Source organism: Callorhinchus milii, unplaced genomic scaffold (genome assembly GCF_018977255.1).
Source record: "Callorhinchus milii isolate IMCB2004 unplaced genomic scaffold, IMCB_Cmil_1.0 Scaffold5, whole genome shotgun sequence".
Taxonomy (NCBI): Eukaryota; Metazoa; Chordata; class Chondrichthyes; order Chimaeriformes; family Callorhinchidae; genus Callorhinchus; species Callorhinchus milii.
This window is the reverse complement of record NW_024704746.1, coordinates 2,599,348-2,613,727: the sequence shown is the minus strand read 5'-3', so window position 1 is coordinate 2,613,727 and position 14,380 is coordinate 2,599,348. Positions and strand designations below refer to the sequence as shown.

At 51.0% G+C, this 14,380-nt stretch overlaps 1 protein-coding gene across 3 annotated transcripts in view; it reads right to left on the bottom strand.

The window, feature by feature from the left end:
* dab1a (DAB adaptor protein 1a) overlaps positions 1 to 14,380 on the bottom strand; it is a 98,006-nt gene that overhangs the window by 39,228 nt on the left and 44,398 nt on the right. Inside the window, exon 1 of one of the 3 annotated variants that reach the window (XM_042335036.1) lies at positions 6,700 to 6,816. The exons of the other annotated variants lie outside the window; for them this stretch is intronic. The gene's annotated coding sequence lies outside the window, so the exon portion shown is untranslated. Of the gene's footprint in view, positions 1 to 6,699; positions 6,817 to 14,380 lie in introns of those variants that run through there. 3 annotated transcript variants of the gene reach the window in all.

The window sequence follows — 14,380 nt, the reverse complement described above, 5'->3', positions numbered from 1 at the left end:
ACAGACAGACAGACAGACAGACAGACACTCACACACACACACACAGAGACAAATACTCACACGCACACAGGAAGACGGACACACACACACACAGAAAGAGAGAGACAGACAGACAGACGGATACACAGAGAGATAGGCAGACGGACATGGACGCACACACGCCCACACACACAGGGAGAAAAAAAGAGCAAGAGAGAGAGAGACACACAGCTCGATTATATATACCGTCACACTCCAGACACTAAAACCAGCGGATTCCATCACAAACCAATAAGAGTAAAAGTTTCCCCGCCCGGGAAACCCACAGGGTGTGAGCGAAGGAACATTTACACCCAAATCACACGCAGACCGTGACAGCACGGAAACAGTTCACTCGGCCCAAACTGTCCCCCAACTCATTCCCCCCCTCCGCCGCCTATTATACCCCACTACAGCCCTTGCCTCCTCCGAACGCCCCGCCACTCCCCTCTCGCTGACTCGCACGTCACGTCCCGCTCTCCAAAAAGCGTGGGCGAGCAGTGGGGGTGGGTGGCGGTGGGGGTTACGGGAACCTGGTGTAAGGCATAATAATAATAATAATAATAATTTGGTCGCTCAACCCACGACAGCGTGTGGGACGCTGCCTGTGTGCAATCGGCTGCCGCGTTTCGCCCGCAAAAATACACAGTCGCCACACTTTGCAGTATATTTCGTGAAGCGCTTTCGGGCGCGATGAGACACTGCATCGAACGCACGGATTATTATTAGTAGTATTTTATGACGTGGAGGTGTTTGGGACGAGGAGAGAAAGTTCTGGGAGCGTCATGGCGTGTGATAGAATAATAGCAAGCCTCGCGCTCGATACGGTTGCGTATCCGGACCACACAGTTGCGACGTCTCAAAGCGCTTCGCAGGATACGCCGTAAATATTTTGTGGGCCAAAATCACCCCTTCCCTTCCGCGAGGACAGTGAGCCCCGTTCTCTGGAGGGCCTTTAACCCGTGACGCTTTTAATGAGACACTTTGCGTTTGTTCACCAAAAGGACAAGAAAATAACCTTTTTTTNCTGCAAATAGATTGGGCCTTCGCTTCAGGTTACGCCACCCGAGGTCCACCGCCCGAGAATCACATTGACAATCACAGCGCCGGTGGGATGGAGAAGGCAATCGCAGTGTCTGGTAACACCCGTCAGTGTCAGCGCCCGTGAGGCTGTGAATTATTTACTGTCATCCTTTTTACCATATCGCCCAGTCTAGGTTGACTCTCCGGCGCTGGCTCACTCACTTCACGGCCGTTTGTGGGGACTTCGCTGCGGGCAAAGGCGGTTTGCCACATTCATCTACAAGTCTCGCAGTCACTACACTCTTCAGTAATATCCGGCGAAGCACTTTTGGGATGTCTCAACCGGGGAGTGATAAGGCGCTGAATCAAACGCAGGAAATATTATTATTTGAATAAATAATTTGGTGGCTCATTCCACGGCTGTTTGTGGGGCGCTGCCGTGAGCAATTGGCTGCCGCGTTTCGCCCGCAAAATACGCAGTCAATCCACTCTACAGTGTATGTGAAGTGCTTTGAGACGTCTCGAAGACGTGATAAGGCACCGTATCAAATGCAAGGATTATTATTATTAAGAAGCCAGATGATTGGCGTCTGCCGTTGCTGCCCTGGATTCTCGGTGAGCGGTGGGCCCTTGGAGGGGCCAAGATTTACACCCCCTCGCGTCCTGTGGAAGAGAATCTCTCGCCAACTTCGCGCAGATCGCTCTCCGCACATCAGCCAAGTTACCCCAGAGAGAGACGGAGCAGGTCAGTGTCTCAGTACTCCGACCTCACTCAGAGCTTTTGAACGCACTTCTTGTCCTTTTTAACCTGTGGAGTTTCCCTCGCTGCCCTCCCCCAACACTCCCCTCTCTCCACGCTCTCCCCCCCCACCCCACCAAGCCCCAAACGACCCCCGCCACACCCCCGCTCCGATTTCAACAGGACGAGCTACCTGGCTGATTAAGATGGAAAGAAAGGTCACGGCCTCCACAAGACAGAGAGGGATGAAAGCTCACATCACATCACTTGGATCTCCCAGTGTGGAGAATGTTTCCCGGGGTTCCTCTGTAATCAGCTGCAAACCCAGCGCCGTCTTTAAACGGCCTCCAAAACCAGACTGAGAGCAACGCAAAGGTATGTCACCTATTAGTGGGGGTTACCCCACCTCTGCAGGTAGTGAGCACGCGCTCTCTCTCTCTCTCTCTCTCTCTCTCTCTCGCCACAGGGACACACCCAAATTCCAGAGAGTATTAGGTGCAGGTTGGCGAGAGTCAAGGCTTGTGTTGGGGGTGGGGGTCGGAGGAGTGGAGGGGTGTGGGCGCTAATGATCTTTGAAGTCAAGCCAGGTCCACGACAGTATCTAAAGGGGGATGGGTAACTACAGAGCAAGTCTCACTGGGGTGTGGGTCACGTATCACACAGGGACCTGTAGGGATATGGTCACAGAGGCGAGGATTTACACACTGATAAAGAGGGGGTCGAGACAGAGGCTATAGGGAGGGAGTGTGAGACCCAGGGATAGAGGAGGGGAGAGGGGTGGGGGGAGAACCCTACAGACCGAGGAACGGAGAGAGGGAGAGCGAGACAGAGGGAAGGATGGGGGGAAATGGAGGGATGGAGTTCCAGAGGTTAAGGGGGTGGAATTCATGGGGAGTGAACACATTTCAATCCTTGGCGATTAGCTTTGAGCGACAGGTCTCATTGAATGCATCCTCCCACCCCATCTCTCGTCCCTGGGGGGCAGGGGTGAGGGGGAGAGGAGGGGGGGTGGTGAGGAAGCTGGAATGGGTTGTCATGACACTGGGCACTGTATCCTGGGGAATTGCAAAACTTCAATAGTTTATTTTTCTCCTTCAAGGGGTTTCAATAGAAAGGAACTGTGCTCCTGCTGGGATAATCTGTTCACATCATCCAACTCATTGAGGAGCGCTGTACAGCACATAATGGCCAGACTTCCTGCTCTCTGCTGTTCTCCCCCCCCCCCCCCCCACCACCACCTTCACAGAATATACTGTAAAGACTGTATATTTTATGGGCAAAACACAGCAGCCAATTGCGCACAGCAGCGTCCCCATAAACAGTCGTGGATTGAGTGAACCAATTTTGTTTTGAAGGGATTATTACCCCCGGAAAAGCGATCCACCAATCGACTAACAACCGGGTTCCTCCTCACTGCTGCGTAAACCGAGGCGTGTGGAGTGAGGAGACTTGCCGAAGGTTTGGCGCTGCCCGGGAATCGAACCCGGGTCCTCTCACTTGAGAGGCGAGTGCTCTAACCACTGAGCCTCAGGACTCCATGGTTTTAAAATAAAGAACAGGTGAGAAAAAAAATCACCCATCGGCCTGGGAATCTGGCAGTAGAGCTGGGGAATCCCTCGGTGTTCCACAGAGGCTTAGATGACTGTTCTGGTGGAAAAGGAGCCTTTGTGATGACAGTATGTCTTTCTAGTCATAAACAAAAACTTTCCACAGTGACCCACAGTGTTTACACAACCACTCACAATCGTCCCTTTCTTCTCTCTCCCTCCCTTCCTCCCCCTCTATCTCCCTCTCACCCCACCTCCTCTGTCTTCATCTCTCTCTCTCCCTCATTTCTTGCCCTCTCCCAGCAAAAATCAACTCACGTTAAAACTAGTCATTACTTTATTTCCGGCTCGCTTCACAGAATATACTGCAAAGTGTAGTGACTGTATCGTTCGGGGGCGAAAAGCGGCAGCCAATTGCGCACAGCAGTGTCCCGCAAACAGTTGTGGATCGAGTGACCAAATTTGAATCATTATAATTTTTTTTGAGGGGACTATTACGCCCAGAAAGCGATCCGCCAATTGACCGGGTTCCTAATTACCAGTAGGTAAACAGAGGGGTGTGGGGTAAGGAAACTCACCTAAGATTTTATCTCATCTGGGAATCGAACCCGGGTCCTCTCTACAGGACACCAGTCCTTTACTCTATCTTGTTCCTTCTTAAAACCTAATATGGTTAATGCCTTGTTCCTGGATCATTTATTACTACGGTAATTATAATCCGCATTTCACACAAAAAACCCTTCGTATCTCTCCTTTGCGCCTTGCTAACAATCTTCAAATGGCTGCCCTCCAGTCACTGACTCACCGACCAGTGGAAATAATTTCTCCGACCTATTTTGTCAATACCCCTCGGCATCATAAAGACCTCGATCAGGTCTCCTCTCAACCATCGCTGTTCCAGTGAACATAAGGCCAATTCCTTCAGTCTCTGTTCATATAGGTCAAACCACTCAGCCTTGTATCGGCTTTGTTAAATGGTAGTTCAGGTGGACGTTAAAGATCGCCTGTGGCTGTTAAAGGAAAGGGAATTTCTCTCCCTCTCCAGTGTCCTGGCTGACCACCCCCAGCCCTCCTCACCACCCCACTCCCTCACCCCACTCCCTCACCCCACCCCAGATAAAATCGATCGTAGACGTCACGGCTGTTTTGGGCGGACTTCGTTGTTGAGTTCACCGGCAGACGGACAGTCACTTAACTTTACAGTAAAATGCTGTGAAGCGTTGAGTGAGAGAGAGGGAAAGAGAGAGCGCGAGAGAGAGAGAGAGAGAGAGAGAGAGAGTTGGGCAAATTCAATATTATTTTTTAGAATGCTCCATTTCTAACGGGAGAACTGAATGAGAAATTTGAGTGGGGAAACTCCTTCACAGTGCGACACAGACACCCACCCAAGCCCCCACCCCCACCACGTACCCCCACCCGAGATTCCTCCCCACCCAAGGCAGAGCAGAGTAGCCCGCGGCAGCCCGGCACATGTCCTCTTTGCTTCATTCAGAAATCCACTGGAAATCAGCACAAGTTAACAATCACCCACCCACCCCCACCCACCCCCCACCCCCACACCCCCACACACATACGCTCTCTCTCCCGATGTCAACCTGTAGCTCAGTGGTTAGAGCACTCGCCTCACAAGCGAGAGAGAGGACCCGGGTTCGATTCCCGGGCAGGACGAAACCTTAGGCAAGTTTCCTTACTCCACACGCCACGGTTTACCGAGAGGTAGGTAGGAACCCGCTTGTTAGTTGAATGGCGGATTGGGTTGGGGGTAAAATGTTGGGGATTTGGGGGGGGCTGGGGGTTGGGGGGCTGGGGCTTGGAGGCTGCGGGGTTGCTTCCATCATGGTGAGTGGAGCTGGGCCGCTTGCTCACTGAGCTCACTTGCCACTCTTTCTCTTTCTCAGGAGCAGTTCGGGCCCGAGTGATGAATGAAGCATCCGTTCAGAGTTCAGGATCAAACCACAGAGAGCGAGAGCACGAGAGAGAGAGAGAAAGAGAGAGAAAGCTAGCAAGAGAAAGAGAGCAAGAGAGAGCGAGAGCGCGAAAAAGACGGACAGCCAGAGAGAGAACAAGACAGAGAGAGAACAACAACAACAACAAAATTGCATTTAAATAGCTTTCATGTTGGAAGGACTTCCCAGGCCCTGGACAGTTAAGGGAGCTAGGGATTGTAATCAGGAGGGGTTGGAGGGCAAGATGGGTGGGTGGGTGGGGGGGGGGTTGGGAGTGTGGCCGAAGACACGGGCAAAGAGGAAAGTCTTGAGGCAGCCTTGAAGGAGGCGACGAGAAGGGGACGAAGAACAAGAGAGTAAGAGAGAACAAGAGAAAGAGGGAGAAAACAAAAGAGAGAGAGAGAGGTAGGAGAGAACGAAAGAGAGAGAAAGAGAGGAGAGAGAACAAGAGAGAGAGAGAGAGAAAGAGAGGAGAGAACGCGAGAGAGAGAGAGAGAAAGCACCAGCGAGAGTGTGAGCGAGTGAGAGAGCGAGAGCAAATGAAAGCCTGGGATTCACTGAAAGCCAAACTCATTAGGAGGCAGTTAAGGCCAATGGGTCTCCCAATCATGGCTGCTGAACGCTCAGGCTGTGTTGTATGACAGTCTCCCAGTAAATATAATTGACCCTATGAGCTTGTGTGCCTTCAAACACTGATGCTTTGTCTCTTCCCCTCGGGCGCTGATCAAAATGCAAACAGCTTCCAGTGAAGCTCAACGTTTCGAAGCGTGAGTGCAATACATGGGGAGACAGAGGGGGAGGGGGGGAGATGGGTGGTGGGGGGGGGGGAAAGGAGGGAGGCGAGGGGGAGAGGGGTTTGCGCAGGAACATCCCGAGAACGAGCCTGGCCACTGCGGGTCAGAGCTAAGCATCCCTCGCTCCCGGTCGGGTGGACTTTAAATGTGTTCCTGCGGAGCTATTGCAAAGAGACAGCGGGGAGTTCGAACACGGTGGCAATCCGGCTCCCCCCGCCCCCCACCCACCCGGACGCAACTCCACGCTCACGTCAAAGCCGCCTGGATAGCGTCTGCCCCCAACGCACACCATCACCGTCACACACGGCAATCACACCCCCAGGGACGTTCTCTGGCAAACACCACCACCGACCAACGCGCTGGCGGTCAGTTACTGTGGGTTATTCCCGGTCATCACCTAACCGCCCGCCCCACTCCCCCAAGCGCAGAGCATGTGTCTCGGGAATCAAGTCTCTATCCCCTCCGCAACCCCACCCCCGTCCTCTTGCGCTCAGTGGCTCCCAACAGGTGGGCGTTTACACAGACTCTCAAGCACGGTGATGGGTCTCCGCACGCGTCCAGACACCCGGCTGGTCAAGACAATAGCCTCGCTTCTCTCTGCAGAGAGGAGGCAAGTGACAAAGGCAACTCACACTCTGCTCGGTATCAACCGCTGAAGGGACAGGCTGGACCTTCTGTCGCTGCAAGTGAAGCATTGGTGTTTGAGGAGTTCTCTCTCTCCTCTCTCTCTCTCACTCGCTCTCTCTCCACTCCCCCCACCCCCCCCCCCCCCGCCTCCCTCCATTCTGCGTTAGCAATGTTAGCAATGATTTGTGTTCTCACTGGAGGCTGGTGTTCAAGAGCTCCTTCTGCAGGTCATCACCCTCTCTACAGCACAACACACATTAACTGAGAGAGGCTCCCCGTGCATTTGATGCAGCGCCTTATTGGAGTCGGCGAGATGTCTCAAAGCGCTTCACAGGATACACTGCAGAGTGGTTTTCCTCTGTATTTTGAGAGACACATCCTGCTTTACCTAATTCCACTGAGAAATAGGCACGGGTTATACTAAAACAATAATAATCCTTGCATTTGATTTAGCGGTTCATCACGTCTTCGCGACGTCTCAAAGCGCTTCCCAGGATACACTGTAAAGTGGAGTGAGTGACTGTGTATTTTGTGGGAGAAACGCGGCAACCAATTGCATACAGCGACGTCCCCACAAACAGTCATGGATTGAAGTGACCAATTTATTATTGTTTTCTTTTCTTGAGGGGTTATTAACAGGCGTGTGGAGTAAGGAAACTTGCCCAAGGTTTCACCCTGGCCGGGAATCAAATCCAGGTCTCTCGCTTGTGAGGCGAGCGCTCTAACCACTGAGCTACAGGACTCCTGACAAGAGGCAAGGCTTGGGGGGGGGACCCCAGAGTGTGCGTTGGGGTAACTCCTGGAATCTCACCAACTAGAAACACGTAGCTTGTCATTGAAAGCGCTGGTAAGCTTTCCCCTTTGCTTGTCCAAGTCTACCCTCTCCAAGTCCTGCCGATGTGCTGGGCTGTGCTGCCATCAGCCTGGCTCAGGAACCGGACTAGAGAGGGCCACAAGAGGGCTGGCTCGATTCTGACACCCCGTTGCCAAACATGTCACCTTGGAACTAATTCAGCTCCCAGCAGACCCCCGCTTCCCTCCCCACCCCCACAGGAGGATACAACCACAGCCAACCTGAACTTACACAGTGGCCCTCATGCAGGATAGTGCGGCGGAATGCTGTCCGTCACCGTGCCGAGGTCGGATGCTGAGTGAGGAGGAAGGGAGAAGGAGGAAGTGACCATCGGTCGAAGGGGTAGGTCTTCAAATGGGATTTAAAGATGGATAAAACAGGGGCATTTGGGGGAGGGTTTGAGACAAGGAGTTCCTTGGGTGAGGGGCTGGAGGGATGAGGTCAGATGGACCGAAGGGGCTTCCTCATCTGAACTAATCTGTGATCTTGAGGTGTGATCTGGACTCCAGGGGCAGCAAAGAGCCCAGGAAGGGATATTGGATGGCTATCAGAAGGAGGAGATTTTTGAACGAAGGGAACGTAAAGGAATGAGCGAGTGCAACATAGCAGCGCTGTGTCAGCAAGAAAACCTTCTCGCCTTCAAAGAGTTTCTGTTCAGCCGGGGTGTCTGACACATAACTGGCAATCAACCCATTGCTGCGCTTAAAGCCTTTCCAAACCCAACAGTGTTCCATGCAGAAGTCGCTGAGAACACGCTGATGACCTTTCGCCCAATCATCGACCTGAAACGTTAACTCATTTTCCTCTCTCCATAGATGCTGCCTGACCTGCTGCGTGTGCCCAGTCGCTTCTGTGTTTATTTCAGATTTTTCCCACAGCGAGTTGTTGGGATCTGGAATGCACTGCCTGACAGGGCGGAGGAAGCCGATTCCATAACAACTTTCAAGAGGAAAGTAGATAATTATTTGGGGAGGACAAGTTTGCAGGGCTATGAGAAGAGAGCGGGGGAGTGGATAGTTCTTTTCAAAAAGCCGGCACAGATACGATGGCCGAATGGCCTCCATCTGTGCCGTATATTTCTATGACTCTGTGATTTTCAGGATCTGCAGTATTTTGGCTCTTGTGTTCCATGCATCCCACCTACACATGAAAATCCCAGAGATAAGGACAATTTTATTCCATACAGCGAACGAGATGTCTCACACACACTCATCCCCTGGACGTCTATACACAGTTAAACACTTGTACTGAATACAACTAAGTACTTCTAAATACAACCATCATCATTCTTCCACACGTTTCAGTTGTTGGTCAGTGCACTGTGTAAAAAAAAACATGGGGCTGGTAACAGGACTTTGTGAACGCCCTGTACACATTCATTCGTTGTATGGGGCTGAGTTCACATCATATATACATATATGTGGTCGTTAGTCGTTCGGCGGATCGCTTTCCGGGGGTAATAAATGCTCCCAAAAAATAATAATAATGATAATAATTTGGTTACTCACTCCACGACTGTTTGTGGGACGTCGCCGTGTGTAATGGGCTGTCGCGTTTCGTCCACAAAATACACAGTCACTACACTTTACAGTGTATCCCGTGAAGCGCTTTGAGACGTCTCGAAGACGCGATAAGGCGCTGTATCAAATGCAGGGATTATTATTTTATAGTAAATACACCACCCCTCCCCCCACCCCAAAGCTTGTCAGATTGAGACGGAGGATGGCTTTCTGTCTGGGATCCTTTGCTGTGGAGATGCGTTCTCTCTGACTCAGGCCATTTGGGGCTCTTTTCCCTGATTTAATTATCTTTCCTGCTTCTCGCGGCTGATAGTGAGAGGGGAGCGATGTCGGCGCAGCTGAAGCTCATAAAGAGCAGCGGCAGGTGGAAGCCATCACCGCAATTACCTTGTTAGCAGCAAAACATTCCGTCCAAAATTGCGGTAAGGAGGAAAGTCGTTAACTCTCTCTCTCATTAATCTCGCTCAAAGGCAACTCTCCGGCTGACGGCACTCGCCGCAATTCATAACGAGATCAATCCTCCGATTTCCGACGGGATTTTACTGACGAGTGTAGTGACTGCATGTGTGTTTCGCAGGCCAATGTTGGAGGCTCATTTGCGCACAGGGAGGTCCCCCAAACAGCCGTAAAGCGTGCAGCGCTTTGAGACGCCTCAATAAGGCGCTATATAAATTGCAAGGATTATTCATTATTATTATTGATGAAGACAACAACAACAAAATTACATTTATAGAGCGCCTTTCACGTCGGGAGGATGTCCGAAAGCACTGTCCCAAAGCGACAACAACGACAACTCACACTTATTCCGCACCTTTGATGTGTTTGAAAATGCTTCACACAGGGAGCTGAGACCAATAGGATCACTTTCAGACCAGAGCAATAATAATAATAATCATAATAATCCTTGCATTTGATATCGCCCCTTATCACGTCTTTGAGACGTCTCAAAGCGCTTCACAGGATACACCGTAAAGTGAATTGACTGCACATTTGTGGGCGAAACACAGTAGCCACAGCTCTCAGCAGATTGAGCCTAGAAGATTGAGTGACCAGTTTTCGAAGGGTTTATTACCCCCGGGAATAGCGATCCGCCAATCGACTAACAACCGGGTTCCTACTGACTTCAGAGGTGTGTGGCGGCGTAGCGAGACTTGCCTAAGGTTTCTGCTTAAAAAGTCAGGTTAGCGCTCTCTCGTTTTTTTTCTGCTTTGAGAATATTTCTGGTTGAACTTGGAAAGTGGACTTGCCTTCGATCGAAATTGTTACTTGTGACCCACTCGCTGAGATAGAATGTAACCGAACGCTCAGCCCTACCCCCTCGTCAAGGTCAAGCTCCCTGCATCCCTCCCTAGCTCAGTGGTTAGAGCCCTCGCCTCGCAAGCGAGAGGACCCGGGTTCGACTCCCGGGCAAGGCGAAACTTTGGGCAAGTTTCCTTACTCCACACACCTCTGTTTGCCCAGCAGTAAGTAGGAACCCGGTTGTTAGTCGATTGGTGGATCACTTTTCTGGGGGTAATAATCCCTTCAAAATAAAAATAATAATAATTATTTGGTCACTCAATCCGCGGCTGTTTGAGGGACGCTGCTGTGCGCAATTGGCTGCCGCGTTTTGCCCACAAAATACACAGTCAATTCACTTTACAGTATGTTCTGTGAAGCACTTTTAGAGACGTCTCGAAGACGTGTAAGGCGCTGAATCAAATGCAAGGATTACTATTAATATTATTATTATTATTATTCACCAGCTCAGACGACAAATCACCCCATTCCGGCATTTGCTGACAGTCCGACTCCCTGTGCTACACTCTCTCGCCAGGCGACTGTGGGTTCGAACCCGCACCCACCTCTTCCCCCTCCCCCCGCAGCAGGACTTTGAGCTCCGGGTCTAAGCTGATACTCTCCCCACCCCACAGCACTGCACATCCAGACACACCTTCGCTGGGACATTAAACCGATGCCCCATCCGTTCCTGGTTGGAGTAGATGTTAACAGCGCTGTAATCCGATTGCAAAAAGAGACGGGAGTTTTTCCCGGTGTCCTGGTCGACAATTCCCCCATTTCCAAGATAAAATGGACGGTTTGCCTCACGACTAACTCTGGGGGCCCTGCCGTGTGCCAACTGGCTGCCACGCTCCCTTACAAAACACACAGTCACTCCACTCCACGACCGATTCCCTGTCAAAGCACGTTTGCGTCGAAACGCGAGCATTATTTATTATTCACCCTTTCTTTTTTACTTACCGATTCCTGCGATCGAGGAAACTGACCGACTTCAGTGTCGTCACGGGTTAAAGCCTGGCTCGCACGCTCTCTGGGTTACTCTCTCAGTCGAAGTTCCCAGCTTTACTCCTCTTGAGTTTCAACGCCAGGGGTTTGGTGTTAGCACACGCCTGGCCATGACAGGCAATCACGCTGCTTGTATGTCCTTCGGGCAAAAACTCCTCGTACCTCACCAGACCCCTGACAGCAACCACCAACTATCGATAGAAGCTAAACAACTTTGTACAAACTCAGCTCCTTCTCTCTCGCTCTCTCGCTCACTCCTCGCCTGCACAGCTCTCTCTCTCTCTCTCTCTCTGGAAGCAATGGAGTGATTTGATAAGAGGCTACAGATTTGCCTACACACGCGGAACCCCGGCTGATAAGACAGCCGGGGACAGTGCGTGATGGTGAAGGCTACGTTCGTACAGCCCCGTTGTACAAATGGGTGGGGGCAGATTCCAATTGGTTCCTTGGCCTCGGATTTTGCCCGGATTTTCCGTTGGACCCCCCCCCACAAGAATCGGACACCTTCAGCTTCTCTTACCCCCACCGGCTGGAGCTCCATCCCAGAGCCCCTCTGCCTCGCCCACTTCCAGCCCCATCTCAAACCCTTCCTCTTCGACCTCATCTTCCTTCCTCCACCCACTTTGCCCTCCAGCCCTCTCTGATCCCAACCCCCACCCCCCCACCAGCTCGGGTATAGATCCCTCATCCCCAGCGCCTTGGGATGTCCTCCCTACGTAAAAAGGCCTGTGTAAATGTTATTTGTTGTTGTTGACCAATAATCCCCCAGATAAGATCGCTCATTCACTTCACAGCTGTTTGTCGGACATTACTGTTTGCAAATTGGCTACAAAACACACAGTCACTCCACTTTACAGTAATCCTTGTGTAACGCTTCGAGCTATTTTGATGCCCCAGGCCCTCCCAGTCCCTATATCAATAACCCGAGCAAGTAGCAGCCGGTTGAGGAGGTCAGGCTGAGCCATGGCACCCTCTACAGTGTCGAGAGGTGCTACCGACACCCACTGCCTCGAACTGAGGTGCGGACAATGGCGGAGAGGGGAGGGGAAGGGGCGTTAGATAAAATGGGAGCGAGTTTTGGGGTTGGAGCTGTGACTGTCCACATAATGACGCTAGATGACGGAGAGAGGGTGGGGGGGATACAAGTGCTCGTGGAACCTGACTCCCCCGCCACCCCGCACCCCCCCCCCCACACCACACCACCAAAGGGAAGCCAGACTAGTGACTGGACCAGTGTGTGGGGTGGGGGGTGGTGGTGGGGGGGGAAGAAGAGAGAATAAAATATAGAAAACGAATGAAAAAAGCTAGGAATGGTTATCCAATAGACCTTGAACCACATTCCCATCCCAAGCAGGAAATCCATAGGGACCTTCGCTTGTACATGAAGCTGTTAGATTAAAATGGAGTTATTGTACATCATTTATAAGACTGTAGTGAAGCTCCCATCCGCACTGCGAGATCGGAGATGGCATTACGTGACCAATCTTTTTATATCCTCCGCAGGGAAACGGGAAAATTTCAGGGAACGCACCATTAATATCAATGAACTGCGAGATGCAACTTGAAAACTACCTTTTAAGTGCACTTCCTTTTTTTTATTGACGGCAGCCTGGCTCGGCTCGGCCCTTCTCGCTCTCGACTCCCGAGTCGTGAGGTTTGTGGGATCAAACCCCCCCATTCTCTGTCCCTGGTATCATGGCTGATAAGTCCCCACAAAAAAAATTGGTCATTCCATTCGTGGCTGTTTGAGGTCGGGGGGGGGGGGGGGGGGCGGGAATGTAGCTGTGCGTAAATTGTCTTCTGCGTCAGATGTGTGCATCATCATTATTTTATTTTACTGCTTGATAACATCTTACTGACGCCCCATGACCTTCGGTAAGATGTTTGCTGGTCAGTACGTAAACCAATTTCTAACTGAGGCCTTAATGTACGCTGTCAAAACACACGCTGAGCAAAAAAATGACTCCAAATTCTGAGTAATAACAATAATAATAATAATAATCCTTCCATTTGATACAGTGCCTTCACTGCCTCGTGGCAGGCAAATAGATAAATAATGAGTCGATCTCCTCCCTACAATCTATCGCTGGGATTTCCATGTGTAGGTGGGAGGCACGGAATTCTCGGCTGGGGTTGGGAGACTCTTAAGCAACGGTGATGGGTTTCCGCACGTGTCTGACGCGAAAAAAAAAGCAACTTTGAACATGTGCCTTCTTGAGCTCAGTGTCTGTGAGAGTATTGTTATCTCAATCCCACTTCAAATGTTTGTGTACCTCTGAATGCAAAACCCCCTCTGGGATGAAATGTCTCGTTGTAAGACTAAAGACCCCTGTATATTCTAACCGCTGTCGATGTCTAGCGAGGATCAGAACAAACTCTGAGGTGACCTTTTCCCAGAGGAATATCACCTCCCGAATCTTCCCAGCTCCTCACGTAAGCCAGAAGCCATTGCAGTGAGATACCTGAGGGCTGATCGCTCACAATAAACCAAACAGGCCCGTTTGTCAGCCCGCTCAGCAGAGGGGAAGGATATTAATGATCGCAGACTCCACTGGGAGCCTGGTGTCCAATCATGGGGTTAATGGCATCATGAGTTGTGACAAGGTTGGCTGCTTTGGTGTACGGGCTGAACAGCAGAAAGCAGCGACACTGTTAGTGAAGCTATTGGGGACATCTGTTTTACGGAGTATAAATTAGTCCCAGTTCCTAAACGTACACCTGCTCAACCCCTGAGCCTTGAATAATAATAATCCTCACGTTTCATCTGGTGCCTTTAATATCAAACATCTCAAAGCGCTTTCCGAGGGGCTTACTGTAAGGTGTAGCGACCGGTGTATTTTCTAATAAACTTCCATTTGGCTTATCACGTGACCCACGAAGAGCCATGAAGCGAATAATAATAATAATAATACTTGCATTTGATGACCAGTTGGTGGTGGGGTGGGGGGGGGAGTTGGTGTGATTGTCAGCCAGGACACTGGGAGAGAAACTCCCTTCTCTACTTACAGCACACAACAGGATCTTTAA